Raw genomic sequence first — 16,320 nt, forward strand, 5'->3', positions numbered from 1 at the left:
ATGTTAACAGAATACCCAAGAAAAGGAATGTGAAATATATAATTTAGAGTGTTTTGAAGTAGTAACCAACATAAATTCAGAGCTTTGAAGTAAAATGGATGCTAAGGACTATTACCAATCAACCCACTAGACAATATTGTGGAAAAAATTCATTTAACCATGAGAATTTTCTTTTCCCAAGTTCTTGATACAAATAAGCATACAATAGTTCTTAGTCCTTATAGTGAAGAGTATTATGTGGAAATATAAAGCTTAGAAGAACACCATAAAAAAAAAAAAAAATGAGTTGAGAGGTGCCTGGGTGGCTCAGTGGGTTGAAGCCTCTGCCTTTGGCTCAGGTCATGGTCTTAGGGTCCTAGATCGAGCCCTGCATTGGGCTCTCTGCTCAGCGGGGAACTTGCTTCCTCCTCTCTCTCTGCCTGCCTCTCTGGCTACTTGTCATCTCTGTCTATCAAAAAAAAAAAAAAATCAAATAAAATAATAAATAAAATCATTTAAAAAAATGAGTTGAAATTCAAATATCACATGCAAATAAGACAGCCAACAATCTTTTCAGGTATGCATATTTTTGTGGATTTGCTCATTATACACGTAATGCCAATAGCCCTTCTTAAGGAAAGTTGCCCCACTCACAGCCCTTGTTGGAGAGTCAGGCCAAACTAGCCATGTGACTTCACTCTTTCTCTGGGTCACAGCTCCTTTGGCCAACAGGTTGCATGAGTTGATCTGGCAAGCTAATTAGGCTGTTCATGAAACAGAGTGGAAGAATGGCATTCCACAAATACACAAAGAATGGCCCATCCTGGTCTATGCATAAGCTACAACAAAGAGGAAACTGAAACCATGAGTTAAAAAATTAGTGCAATGACCCATAAAACCCTGTGCTGAAGTCCATCAAGGGGTCCTGGAACCAGTCTGTTATATGATTCTTGGCCCCACCATATTTCTTGCTCACCCTATGGAATCTCTGCTCCTTTTTTGACAGTATTTGCATTCTCCTCTCTTGAACAAACCAGTAAGTCCTATTTCTACACAACCAAAATAATCTCACTAAAATACCTGTTCAGATACATAGCAATGCCACCGAGAATATTCTCTTTGCTCTTTTAATTCTCCCATTCCTATCATACCAGATACTCTTTCTTATTAAGTTTTTTTTTAATTTTATTGTTTTATTTTTTAAGTTTTTATTTTTTTAATATTTACATAACTTTATTATGTTCAGTTAACGACTGTATAGTACATCAGTAGTTTTTGACGTGGTGTTCAATGATTCATTAGTTGCATATAACACCCAGAGCACTCATTACAACACACACCTTCCTTAATACCCTCATCCCCCCACCCCCCCTTCCTTCTAAAACCCTCAGTTTGTTTCCCAGGTACATAATCTCTCATGATTTGTCTCCCTTCCTGATTTCTCTCCCTTTAGATTTATATGCAGATTCATTCATATATAACCAGTTCTCTTAAACCTTCACTGTTTAGTGACAAGGTAAGAGAACTTACTCCACTTTGAGTCATTAAGAGAGACTTCTTTTGAGGCTAAGCAAGCTCACACTTTTCCTCTTCCTGTATGTTTTCTCCTCTTGATCTTTTTATCCGAACTATTCATTCCCCTTGCTCACAGTCAACCTGATTTCCTTTTCATATGCAACCTTCAAGTAAACTGAGAATGAAACAAAATTAATTAGTATGCTTGATTTTCGATCTTTACTGTCTTCCAAGGAAATATAACTGGCGTTGATATATGAAGAGGTAGATATATTAACCACCTTTATGAGCTGTTGAATCCTTTTATATTAATTATTATGCTGCCTTATGTTTTATTCATATATGAAAATTGTTTGCATTAGCACATATTTTCCCAATAAAATTATAAATAATGGATAGAAATGCCTTATTATACTAAATAAAACCTATTTCTAAATTAACTTTTGTCCAAAAGTTAGTAGTTAATAGTACTTCTTAAAACACTCTGGTTCTTCTTAAAGACATACAAATATGCACTAAAAACATTCAAAATATTTTTGCTATAGTGTGAAAATCACAAATTTGTTTTTCTCAAAACTAAGTCTTCTAAGAAGTATTTTTAGAATTTGTTTCTGCAATGAAATATTTTATAAAGTATCATGTATATGTACAAGTACCCTATAAACTGTAAAGTGCCATAGAAGTTTAAGACATCAGGCTCTATTTCCTCTTCCAGATATACTGACTAAAAGTACAGAAATGTATAGCCTGTTGGAGCCTGATATATTCAAGACTTGAGAGTAAAAAGATAATTTCTTGAATGCTCCTCTTTTTTCAGGCAGAAGAATGCCTAGCATTCTCAAAACCCTGTAATTGTCATGCCTTCTAACATTTAAACTTGTAACATACAATCTGTGCTTCTTCATAAGTTCTGATTGACAGCTTAATGGAACAGTCTGGTTCTCTGCCTTTCTGGATGATAAGTGTAAACAGTGTGGTTTTCAGAAGGTAATACCCTACCATTAGTGGGTCTCCCCATAGTCTTTCACAGCAATGAAAGTAAGCTTAATGTATTTACTTGCATGAATGCTTGCCAAGAAACTCAATCTAGGTGTTTGGAAATGCTTGTCTCTAGCCTACAGACTTTTTTGAAGAAACACCTGGTCAGTATAGTGTTCTATATTAAGTATCACAGGTGTATAATAGGGGTTTCCCCATGCTGGAAGGGAAGAGTAGTTATTTTTCTGTAGTTATTTTATTCCTAGAATGTGTATTTTACAACCAACCTCATTCTAGATTCTGAAGGTTAGTTTTCCCTGGGCTTGGATAACAATCTAATTTCCTATTGTTGACAAAGACTATGAACCAAAAGAAAACTAACAGACTATCTAGACTGAGTCAGACTCAGATTTTTGACAGGAGCACAGTGGTCCTCTCTGAGCTTTCAGCAGATATTTCTTTAGAAAAAAACATTATATTTAAACAGAAGACAAAGCATCATTCTGTGTGAATAGAAATGTATCTTTTGTGATCCATCCTACAATCTGGATTCAGATGTGCACTGAGAGACAGTAGAGGAAACTTGACTGTGAAAGAAGACAAAATCATCACCGATGAGAAGGTTGGACCTGGCTGATCAAAGGAGTCATAGGTACTTAAAAGCATCTGAGTTGCATTTAGTCAGTCCCACAGCTCATTCCCCTCTCCCTGTTAGAAAAGACTGAATTAAGCATTGTACATTTCTGTCATGAATGCTGGGCATGCAAATCAGAAGGATTTACATGACATTATAAGTCAAGTCATCAGGAGAGAGAAATATCAGAGAAAGTTTCTTCACATTTCTATGTCTGATTTAATTGTTAAAATTCAAGAGCTAAAGTATCATTTATAGACTATATGCAATCCAAGCAAACCCATGTATTATTAACTCAATCTTTCTCCTGTGCCCCTACATCTCCTAAGTAATGTGGGGATGGGAGGAGTCCTAATCATTATTCCGTCTCTAGGTCAGTCACATTTTGATGACTCTGAGGTTTCCATACCAGTGCTCAATCTGCCAAGTTTTCTCCATATCCCTTTACTTCTAAGTTGGTTTCTGAGAATACAAATGCCATGGTGGATGCAGGTAAGGACATTACAGATTATTATGGATATCTTCCATTCTTTGATGGTCTAGATTGCAAAATGGATTATTGAGCTAGTCATGTATTAGTGATATGAACCTGCTGATACTCTGGGGAGACCTCCATCTTCTGCTACAGCTACATCTAGTATAAGAGTATTGTCTGTACCACTGATTGTCCTGAAGAGCTTGGCTATCTCCTAATATGGACTGAACCCCATCCCAAAACTCCCTGTCCATGAGTCCAATTATTCTTAGGTCTGGGTAGGCTCTCTTATAGCTTTTGACAACCTTTTTCCAATCTCAGCTGCAGCCTGACATCCAACCTCCTTCCTAATTCCAAAGACACCTAAGATTTACTAAAACTTTCATCCCCCTCACTGCAATGGACAAATCATCTAAGCAGAAGATCAATAAGGAAATAAGGGCTTTGAATGACACACTGGAGCAGATGGGCTTTACAGATATATTCAGAACATTCCATCCCAAAGCAACAGAATACATATTCTTCTCTAGTGCACATGGAAAATTCTCCAGATACATTCTGGGTCACAAATCAGTTCCCAACCAGTACCAAAATAATGGGATCATTCCAGGCATATTTTCAGCCCACAATGCTTTGAAACTGGAACTCAATCACAAGAGGAATTCTGGAAAAAAACCTCAAATACGTGGAGGCTAAAGAGCATCCTACCAAAGAATGAATGAGTCAACCAAGAAATTAAAGAAGAACTAAGAAAAATCATGGAAATAAGTGAAAACGAAACATAGCAGTTCAAAACCTGTGGGATGCAGCAAATGCGGTCCTAAGAGGCAAGTATAAAGCCTTTCTCAAAAAATAAGAAAGGTCTTAAGTATACAACCTAACCCTACACCTAAAGGAGCTGAAGAAAGAACAGTAAACAAAGTATAAAGGAGCTGGAGAAATAACAACAAATAAAGCCAGTAGGAGAAGAGAAATGAAGATAAGAGCAGATCAATAAATAGAAACCAAAGAACAGTAGAAAAGATCAATGAAACTAGGAGCTGGTTCTTTGAAAGAATAATAAGACTGATAAACCCCTGGGCAGACATACCCAAAAGAGAAGGTATTCAAATAAATAACATTATGAATGAATGAGGAGAGATCACAACCAACACCAAAGAAATACGAACAATTATAAGAACATATTATGAGCAATTGTATGCCAACAAATTAGGCACTGTAGAAGAAATGGATGCATTCCTAGAGATTTATAAACAAACAAAACTGAACCAGGAAGTAATAAAAAACCCATAACCAACAAGGAAATTGGAACAGTTATCAAAAATCTCCCAAAAAACAAGAGCCCAGACCAGATAGCTTCCTAGGGGAATTCTACCAAACGTTTAAAGAAGAATTAATACCTGTTCTTCTGAAGCTGTTTCATGAAATAGAAATGGAAGAAAAATTTCCAAAATCTTTCTATGAGGCCAGCATTAACTTGGTCCCCAAACCAGCCAAAGAGCCCACCAAAAAAGGAGAATTACAGATCAATATCTCTGATGAATATGAATGCAAAAATTCTCACCAAAATACTAGCCAAGAGGATCCAACAGTACATTAAAAGGATTATTTACCACAACTGAGTGGGATTTATTCCTGGACTACAAGGTTGCTTCAACATCTGAATCAATGTGATACATTGCATAAATAAAAGAAAGGACAAGAAATATATGATCCTCTCAATATATGCAGAAGAAATATTTGACAAAGTACAGCATTCTTTCTTGATTAAAACTCTTTACAATGAAGGGATAAGGGTACAGACCCCAATATTATAAAAGCCATCTATGAAAAACACAGCAAATATCATTCTCACAGGAGAAAAAAGTTTTCCACTAAGGTCCTGAACATGGAAGAGATGTATGTCTACTATCACCACTGGTGTTCAACACTGTACTAGAAGTCCTAGCTTCAGCAAACAGAAAACAAAAAGAAATAAAAGGCATTTGATTCAGAAGTCAAACTGTTACTCTTTGCTGATTATGTGATAGTCTATGTGGAAAACCCAAAAGACTCCACCACAAAATTGCTAGAACTCATACAGGAATTCAGTAAAGTGGCAGGGTATATAATCAATGCACAGAAATATGTTGCATTCCTATACACTAACAATGAGATAGAGAAAGAAAAATTAAGGAGTTGATCCCATATACAATTCCACCCAAAACTGTAAGATACCTAGGAATAAACCTAACCAAAGAGGCAAAGAATCTGTACTCAGAAAACTATTAAGTACTCATGAAAGAAATTGAGGAAGACACAAAGAAATGGAAAAATGTTCCGTGCTCATGGATTTGGAGAACAAATATTGTGAAAATGTCTATGTTACCTAGAAGAGCAATGTACACATTCATAGCAATCCCTATCAAAATACCATCAACTTTTTTTCACAGAGTTGGGAAAAATAATCCTAAAACTTGTATGGAACCAGAAAATACCCTGAATGGCCAAAGAAATGTTGAAAAAGAACCCAAAACTGGTGGCTTCACAGTTGCAGACCTCAAGCTCTATTACAAAGCTGTCATCATCAAGACAGTATGGTACTGGCACAAAAGCAGACACAGAGATCAATGGGACAGAATAGAGAACTCAGAAATGGACCCTCAACTCTATGGTCAACTAATGGTCAACAAAGCAGGAAAGAATATCCAATGGAAAAAAAAGACAGCCTCTTCAACAACTGGTGTTGGGGAAATTGGACAGCCACATGGAGAAGAATGAAAGTGGACCATTTCCTTACATGATACATAAAAATAGATTCAAAATGGATGAAAGACCAAATGTGAGATAAGTATCCTAGAGCAGAACACAGGCAGCAACCTCTTCGACCTCAGTCACAGCAACTTCTTACAAGACACATCTCTAAAGGCAAGGGAAAGAAAATAAAAAATTAACCCCTGGGACTTCATCAAGAAAAAATAATTCTACACAGCAAAGGAGTCAACAAAATTAAAAGGTGACCTACAGAATGGGAGATGATTGTAAATGTCTTATCACATAAAGTGTAGTATTCAAAATCTATAAGGAACTTATCAAAGTCAACACCCAAAGAATAAATAATACAATCAAAGAAATGGGTAGAAGATATGAACAGACATTTCTCCAAAGAAGACATCAAAATGGCCAATAGATACATGAAAAAGTGTTCAACCTCACCTGGCATCAGGGAAATACAAATCAAAACCACAGTAAGATACCACCTCACACCAGTCAGAATGGCTAAATTAACAAGTCAAGAAATGACAGACGTTGGTTAGGATGCAGATAAAGGGGAACCCTCTTACACTGTTGGTGAGAATGTAAGCTGGTACAGTCACTCTGGAAAACAATACAGAGGTTCCTCAAAAAGTTGAATATAGGGGCAAGCCTGGGTGGCTCAGTGGGTTAAGTCACTGCCTTTGGCTCAGGTCATGGTCTCAGGGTCCTGGAATGAAGCCTGACATCAAGGTCTCTGCTCAGCAGGGAGCCTGCTTCCCTCTCTCTCTCTGCCTGCCTCTCTGCCTACTTGTGATCTCTGTCAAACAAGTAAGTAAAATCTTAAAAAAAAAAAAAAAAAAAGTTGAAAATGAGCTACCCTGTGACCTAGCAATTGCACTACTGGGTAGTGCAATCTTTACCCCAAAGATACAAATGTCATGATCTAAAGGGGCACCTGCATCCCAGTGTTTAGAACAGCAATGTGCACAATAGCCAAACTATGGAAAGAGCCCAGATGTCCAGATGTCCATTGACAGATGAATGGATAAGGAAGATGTGGTACGTACACACACACACACACACACACACACACACACACAGAGAGAGAGAGGAATATTACACAGCCATCAACAATAAAATCTTACCATTTAAAATTACGTAGATGGAACTAGAAGGTATTATGTTAAGCAAAGTAAGTCAATCAGAGATAGACAATTATCAAATATCTCAATGATATGCAGAACTTAAGAAACAAAACAAAGGATCTTAGTGGAAGAGAAGAAAATATGAAATAAGATGAAGCCAGAGAGCGAGACAAACCATAAGAGACTCTTAATCATAGGAAACAAACTGAAGGTTGTTGGAGGGGAGGGGGATAGAGGAATGGGGCAAATGGGTGATAGATATTGGGGAGGATATGTGTTGTAATGAGCACTCGGTATTATAAAAGACAGATGAATTATAGACCTGTACCCCTGAAAAAAATACATTATATGTTAATTGAATTTAAATTAAAAATAATAATTAAAAAAAATAGTTGCTAAGACCTTTTCTTAACCTAAAGAACAAAAGGATGATTATTCTAATTGGAATTCTTTTTCATCCTCTCTAAGCAGTCAGACCCTTTCCACTGTTGCAGTTTCTATTATAATTGCCTGAGGTTAGGATAGGGATATCAGTGAGATGGTCCCTGTGGAGTCCCAGTTCGGCAAGAGGACAACAGCCGCAGTGATTATTGCTTTCCTCTCTATCTTGGTATCCACAAAACTTTAGTCTGGATAGGACATCAGGATACTCTTGTTTATCAGCGTGCTTTCCCTGACACTCTTCCTGTGCTTTGCCAAGACTACAGGTATATGTTCTGGTTTCTCCCTCTTCCTGGCTTGAACTTACCCAATGGCAAATCATCCATTTTCTTAGGTACCCTATGTTTTATAAATCATGGTAGGTAGGGAAGATTTTATCCATGATTTTAGAAGTTTATATCACCATAGTTCAGGACAGGGTTTTTGGTGAGTTAATAGAAGTTAAAAAGAATCTAGAAAAGAATCTTTTATCAAATCTTTTTGATAAAATCTAGATAAGAATCTTATCTTTTGATAAACCCAGGTTTTCAAAATTATTGTTTTCTATGGAGTCACATAATTTTCTTTCAGATATAAAGAGGTAAATACTGACATCTTTATTTTCCATTCCTGTCACAAAAATACTAATCCTACCTGAGATGAACAGGTGCCTCACAAAAGCCCAATTGCACTGTTCAAAAAATGAACAGACACACCAGAGACTAGAACATATTTGTGAAACATGTGAAAGGACTTCTATTTAGAATATATGAACTTTTCTAATTCAAGAAAATCAACTGACAATCCTTTTCTTTTTTTTTTAATGGGAAATATATTGGAAAATATATGTCACAAAGAAGATACAAAGATGGGCAATAAGCACATGTAAATGTATTCAGCATTACATATCATCAAAAATGTGAAACTAAAACTATAGTAGAACACCAATATACTTGAATTGCTAAAATTGGAAAGAGGTACAATACCAAGTGCTGACAAAGATAAAGAATTAAAACTCTCATACCTTGCTGGGAGAATGCAAGGTGGGAAAGTCATCCTAAAAAACAGTTTGGCAGTTTCTTATCAAGTTAACCCTATCATCTGTACAGTCTACTCTTAGATATTTCCTAAGAGAAATGAAAACATGTATCTACATAAAGACCTGTAAGAAAATATTCATATCTGCTTTCTTAAAAAACTGGAAGCCACAGAAATGTCCATGAACTGGTAAATAATGTATTATCTATACAATGAAGTACTACTCAAAAAGGAACAAACAGTGATGTGTACAGCAACATAGATGAATCGCAAAGCCATTGTGCTATGTAAAAGCAGCCCGCCATAGTCTCCCAAAGACTAAGGTCTATTCCAATATATCCTCCAGCTACATTTTCAACATTGTATTTACATGCCCTGCCACCCGGTTTCAAGCTATTCTGCTCTCCATTTCCCCCAACCCTTCTTGTCTAGGCTATTACCTACCATCTTTCTAATACCCTTTAAAATAAAATTCACATACAACAGTCAACCTGTCCTGAGTTCCCCATATTGTTCCTTACTCTCCTCAGTAATCTTCTCAGAACTAGATATTATAGCATTAGTATTAGATAGGCAGACTCAGGTCTTGGTGACAGACACATAGCTCATTTTAGTGTGTTAATTTGCATGTGTCTCCCCAAGAATGGGCTCCTCAAGATGAAGATCTTTGCTTCATCCATACATATCCCTTGGCATCTCTTAGAGCACCCAGGACACAGCATTCAATAAATGTTCAATCTACTATGTGTTTTCCTTGGTTAACCAGAAAGACAGTAATATGAGTCAAACAATATATATACAAATAATAAAGTGCTATAATGTTGATTAGTTTTGTTTTTCTATACTTATCCTACTATATAGACAGAGCAACCATGAAAGTTGAACTAACATAAATTTTTCTTCTAACATTGAAAATAGTGCCCTTCTATTATATACTATACCCAAACTGCAGAGAAATATTTTAGGTACTAGAAACTTTCTATGACACAAAAGCTAGTTTAATTAATTTGGCTTTCCTTTATTCTTTTTTATTTGAAAATTTAGTTATTAAGTTTTTAAGAATATAGACAGGCTTAAGCACTAAAATATTACCAGGTATAGGAGAGAAATAAATATAAACAAAGTTAGTTCTGATACTGACGAAATTATTGGGAAGGGTCTATAGTTTATTAATTCTAAATTCTTATAAGGAACTTGGTTTATCTTGGATTTGTTAGAAATCTATTTGGTATTATGACTTATTGATGTAACTGCCTTGTAGGTAGGGGGAAGACATTGATTTATTTTTACTTCAGAAAGCTGACAATTCTGTCTGGTATAGATTTACAAAGGAAAAGTACAAACATGGCTTATAAAAATATTTGGATGTTTGATGTTTGGCTAGTTGTTCAGAATATACATTTCAGTAATTATAGTAACTCAGAAGGTCAACTAAAAAATCTGTCTTGAGAGCAGTGGACTTTGATGATTTTTATGAATAGTTTTTGATGCCACAGTAGGTTGCACCTTTTATCTTCAAACTTCAAATATGGGGGAAAAATAATAATTTTCACTGGGCCCTAATTCAGAAAAGAACTCTTAACAAATACAATATCTAGAACTGTAAATTTGTATTGTACTTGAAATGTGCCAGATACTGATTAGTATCCATCATATCCAAACTCTTCCCCCAGTAATTGAAAGTCTTAAGACAAATGTTATTTCTGTCTTATAGTTTCATAAGACATTTTGCTGATTATATTCACTCAAAAGGTGTTTAATAAATAAACTATAAAATTATACCAAAATTTGGTTGTTTTACTCTTGCTAGAAATAACTGGGTCATCTCAGAAGACGAAAAATCTTTTATTGCACAAAATTATTTATTATAATATTGCCTGTGGCATTTTGTAACAACACATCTCTTAAAGGCATTATTTTAAAGGTCCTCATTTATTTAGGCCACAACCTGGGTAATTCTCTTCATGAATATGTCTGTGCGAATAGTTTGAAAATTAATTACATATAATAAGAGATTAGTGATAGGTAAAAGAAAATTGGGGCAATTTAAATAAAGTCTGAAACCCTGCATCCTTGGTAGTAATTTAAAATTTTAAAAAAGCAAGTGATAAGTTATTTTTGAATTCTTTGAAAATAAATGACACGACCAAAACTATTCTGGATATTAGAAATATATTTCTTTTTTTTTTTTTTTTTTTAAGATTTATTTGACAGAGAGATCACAGGTAGGCAGAGAGGCAGGCAGAGAGAGAGGGAGAAGCAGGCTCCTTGCTGAGCAGAGAGTCCAATGTGGGGCTCGATCCCAGGACCCTGAGACCATGACCTGAGCCGAAGGCAGAGGCTTAGCCCACTAAGCCATCAGGTGCCCCTAGAAATAGATTTCTAATTATAAGGCACAGACACTCAACAAAATGATTTCCGAAATAAATTTCTGAGTTTTTTGCAATAAATATTTTTGTAGGTTGTTTGTTTGGTCTTTTTATTTATTTATTATTTTTTGTTTTGAGAGAGACAGCACATATGAGCAGGGGCAGGTAGAGGGAGAGGAAGAGGAAAAGAATCTCAAGCAGGACCCACACCCATAGAGCCTGACATGGAGCTTGATCTCAGGACCTGGAAATCACCACCCCAGCTGAAATCAAGAATTAGACACAACCACCTAAGGCATCTAGGCACCCCAAGATCTTTGTGTGTTTGTAATCATAGTAGCATACAGAGTTTCAATTTTCATGTTCGGTTTCATGAACCTTTGCCACTCTTCACTAAAGCCAGGAAGCTAGCGAACCATCCTATACTGACTTGGCAAGGCAACTGCAGCAAGAAGTTTGGTCCTCAAGTACTATGATTCAGTATAGGAACCCTGCTGCCTGAACAGAGGCGTTCTAACCAAACCCTGACATTCCCTACAGGCAGCTATTTCTGGCTCTGGGCTCCCACTGTTTCGGGCAACAGTGCCCTGCTCCTGCAGACCAAAGCCAGAACATCTTATGAAAAGTTGTCACCGCTGGCAAGCTGCATCTGCCTATGAGAGACATGCTCTCTGAAGATATCAGAAGCTCAGCAGTGAGATAAAGGGATTTGCCTATTCCTTAGTTCCTTGTCTTCTCCTCAACCCAGGGGCAATAACTGCCTTTCGGAATCTGCTACTTCTGAACTCCATAGAGTTCTTTTCTCCCTCTCTTCACCACTTTATAGCAGTAAAGAATCCTTTACATTAACTTTTTCCTATTCAAATAACCAGTCTGGTTTTAGACACCAAATTAGACACTGTTGAATATAAATATTTAATAACTAGATTAGGTTGGCTAAAAACTTTCAGCAAAATAAGTCAGTTTGTTGGTGGAATAGCAACCTATATTGACCTGTATCTTTCTGCTATTGACCTGTCTGATCCAGTGAGTCACATGATAATGTTGGACAACCAGTACCTGTTTCTATAAAAACCATGGCAACAGGGAGCATCAGAGTTAAAAAAAAAAAATAAAACTTCTCTAATTTGATTCTATTATATCATCTTGGGCATATAGGGACTTCAAAAAGACACTTTGCTTTCAAAAACGTGGCTATCATTTCTATAGCACACTCTTACACTCCCACTTACCAACTATTGGTCAAATGCTTTCTTTGGAATCAACATTTGGAGTCTCTTGTTCACAGTATACATAGAAAATGATTACTTTCTGCTTGCTACCTTAGCAGAATAATTGGAACAAATACATTTTAAGATTCACTCCAAGTGGTTCATTTGCAAGTATAAGTAAGTTGTTCGATGGATTTGGAAGTGTATCTTTTGTATGGCCAACTGTTCTTTTCTTAAAGTTAGTAAAGTTTCACAACTTTGAGGTTTGTGAAAAGGGAAAACTGTAATTTTAGCAGACAGTGTTGTTCTTAGGCATGGACAAACTTGGGTTCCTGCCCAGCTTCCCGACTGTAGGATTGTGCTGCTCTGCAGCTTGCCAGGGCCTCTGTTTTCTGCTAATAGACCACAAGTTTTCTTGTGGGTTTTCTATTGTTAAGAATGATAAAAACAGATTCTTATAGAAAACTCAGTAGAAATGTACAGTGCTTATACCAGAAACACTGAAAAAAAAATCTTATTTTAGTGCGCATGGTATTTCTCTCTTTCTTTTTTTTTCCTTTTGGCAGAAAACGAGGCACAGGCTGGCTCGGCTGGCACCTCAGCTCAAAAAAAAAAAAAAAGAGAGAGAGAGAGAGAGAGAGAGAAAGAAAGAAAAAAAGAAAGAAAGAAAAAAGAAATGAAAAATCAGAAGAAAGGAAAATCGAGACACAGATGGCACCAAACATTCTCAAAACCTCCATGGTGAAAAGTTCTGAGATAGAATACTTGGGGATTGGGCAGCCTTTGGAAAAGGTTTTTCAAAGCTCTCTTTCTCAGTTTAGGTTGTGGAAAGCTGGGTTTGGAAAGTCTATTAAAAAAGACTGGTGATGATGGGGCGCCTGGGTGGCTCAGTGGGTTAAGCCGCTGCCTTCGGCTCAGGTCATGATCTCAGGGTCCTGGGATTGAGTCCCGCATCGGGCTCTCTGCTCAGCAGGGAGCCTGCTTCCCTCTCTCTCTCTGCCTGCCTCTCCATCTACTTGTGATTTCTCTCTGTCAAATAAATAAATAAAATCTTAAAAAAAAAAAAAAAGACTGGTGATGGGTATCAAGGAGGGCACAGATTGACTGGAGCTCTGGATGTTATATGCAAACAATGAATCATGGAACACGACATCAAAAACTAATGATGTATTGTATGGTGAGTAACATAACACCAAAAAAAATTTTTTTAAGTAATAATAATAAAAATAATTAGTCTCCCCCAAAAAAGAACATCATGGGGAAAAAAAAATTTTAGCTATCTGAAACTCTCTGGATAATTACTTTCAATAAAATGTATGTGTGGAGGGTGTAGTTGAGGCACCTGGGACCGTTTTTACTTTGTTTAGGTAGACCTTCACCAAAGCAAATATAAAAATGATACTATATTTGGTAATGTGATTAGATAAACTTTCCATAAAGTTTTAAGAAACATGATGACCAGAGAAGAATATTATAATTATTATTGATACCTAATAATAAAAGTGAAATTATCATCCTCCATGGTTCTTAGGTAGTTAAATGAAAGGCTCCCTTGTCCCACTCAACATTCTTTAATAGTATAGAATGAAAGGATTTAGTCATAACTTTGAAAAGACTTACATTCAAATTCCAAATAATAGCAAGTACCCAAGGCAACAGAGTAAATCTTATAAACTTTTACTATATTATTATACAGTGGTAAAATTGAGGCTTACTTCCTAGTACTTTAGTAACTATATCACCTATAAAAATACAATAAATAACACATAATTTTAAATTGATGTAGAGTAAGTTCACATATTCAATTTTAGGATCCCTTTGAAATCCATCATTTGTTGGAATCAACATGAATTTGTGATTTACCACCATAAGTACCCCAAAGAGAAAGCTTTCTTTTTAAGAAAAACAGTTTTAAAAAGACTGATAAGAGAATATCCAAGGGCTGTTGGGACAAATGATGTTGAATGTAGGTAAATCATAGGCTCAGTGAACACATTTACCTTATTAAAAATATCCTCCATGTCAGTACCTTTCTACTCTCTGCCAGATGCATCCCATCAGAGTCTAGCATGCCAAAGCTATGCCCGCTGCTCCTATAAATCATCTTTGGGATCCAAGCCTCCTAAAGTCCCTTTCCGGACTTTAAATGCGGTTGTTTCCTAAAAATCCCCATCCCAAATCACCTACTTAGTCCCAGTTTCTTCAGGGATTCATTAAAGTGTTAGGATATCCAAGGCAGAAGCCTCTATACTATATATATTTTGTGTAGGAAATACTGCTCATTGTCCAGTTCTCAAAAACACTCTGGACATACTTTACTATAAACATGTTTCTTGCCAAGGGTATCTCAAGGACTACTGAGAATCAAATGGAATTTAGGAGGGGGGAACATTTATCAGTCTCAAAATCTATCGTTTTGGCCCTAAATATATATGAGGACCATGTAGGTTCCAGAAATGATTTAAAGAATATAGATGGAGGGGCAAGTGGTGAACTAGAAAACTAACACTACTTAAAGAGTATGGCTTCTATCCCACTCTATCATTTACATATAGAATTATAGAGCATGGATTAATAAAGATTCCTAAAAAGAACAGAGATTCCTATTTATCAAAAGTAGCCAGAAACCTAGATTAAGTTAATTTTTTAATTGTTACTGTTAACTTAATTGAAAAGTAATCGTGTGAAGATTGATTGAAATATTTCTTAAGACTGACTACAGCCTATAGCCATTGCCCTTTTAAAGGCAGTTTCCAACATGAAAGGTATTTCTCTGATAAAATGTTGAAGATCTGAATATTGGTTGGGAGGAGGTGGATTGGATATTCAACAGACAAGAGCTTCTAAACAACAGTCATGGAAAATAGGTTATGTCTGTGCCAACACAGTGCTTCTCAGTAACAAAGCAATTAATATTTAGAGACTTTAACAGGTTTCTAAATAATTCAAAAACAAATGGTTAAACAAAATTAAAACATTGTTATAATAAAGAATCATTACACAGATTAAATAGATTAAGTTTCTCTTTTCTTTTTATCAGTAAACAGATTAAATAGATTAAGTTTCTCTTTTCTTTTTTTTTTTTAAACTGAAGAACTTTGTACAAGTTATTCTCAGTTAATCCTGCATAATGGTCTCTGCATATAGGCAGATAGGAAAACTAACAATAAAAAAGATTAAAGGGTTTGTTATTTGTTTGCTTTTTTGTATCATTAAACAGAGAAAAACAAATTTTCATGCATTTCTATCATATGATACCTAGGCATTTCAGGAGAATGTCTTGGGCACAATGTTGCTTTTTATCTTAATGTATTCCTTATCAAATTAAAGCTTATATTTGCTAATTTAGTTGAGGTAGTAGTATCAAATAAGAGGTAATAATTGGAAAGGTTGAGATAAGACAAAAAGGGTTAAATACAAAGATCATCAGAAAATAGTGTGAAGACATTATCTGATATTAGACAAGAAAATGAACTATTTAATGTCATTCTCTATTAACCTAACAGTTAAAATAGGACCAAAATATACATAAAAATGAAATAAAACAATTAGGCAACACTTTAAATGGTTCACTATTATTAATTCATTTAGTATTCACTGTAACTGTCCTGGTCATAATGAATTCATTTGATATTAATGGGAATATTCAGCGGCAATTTCATTATAATGCAGTTTTAATTCATGTGCCATCAACATAAAGCAATACCAAAATTTGTATTTATTTTTTGAATACTCTACATGATCCCTAATTTTTAGAAACATTATGACAGTAATTATATTTTTTAAATGACAGTGAATAGCTCAGATTTAAGACAAACTA

Source organism: Neovison vison, chromosome 1, assembly GCF_020171115.1.
Source record: "Neovison vison isolate M4711 chromosome 1, ASM_NN_V1, whole genome shotgun sequence".
Lineage (NCBI taxonomy): Eukaryota > Metazoa > Chordata > Mammalia > Carnivora > Mustelidae > Neogale > Neogale vison.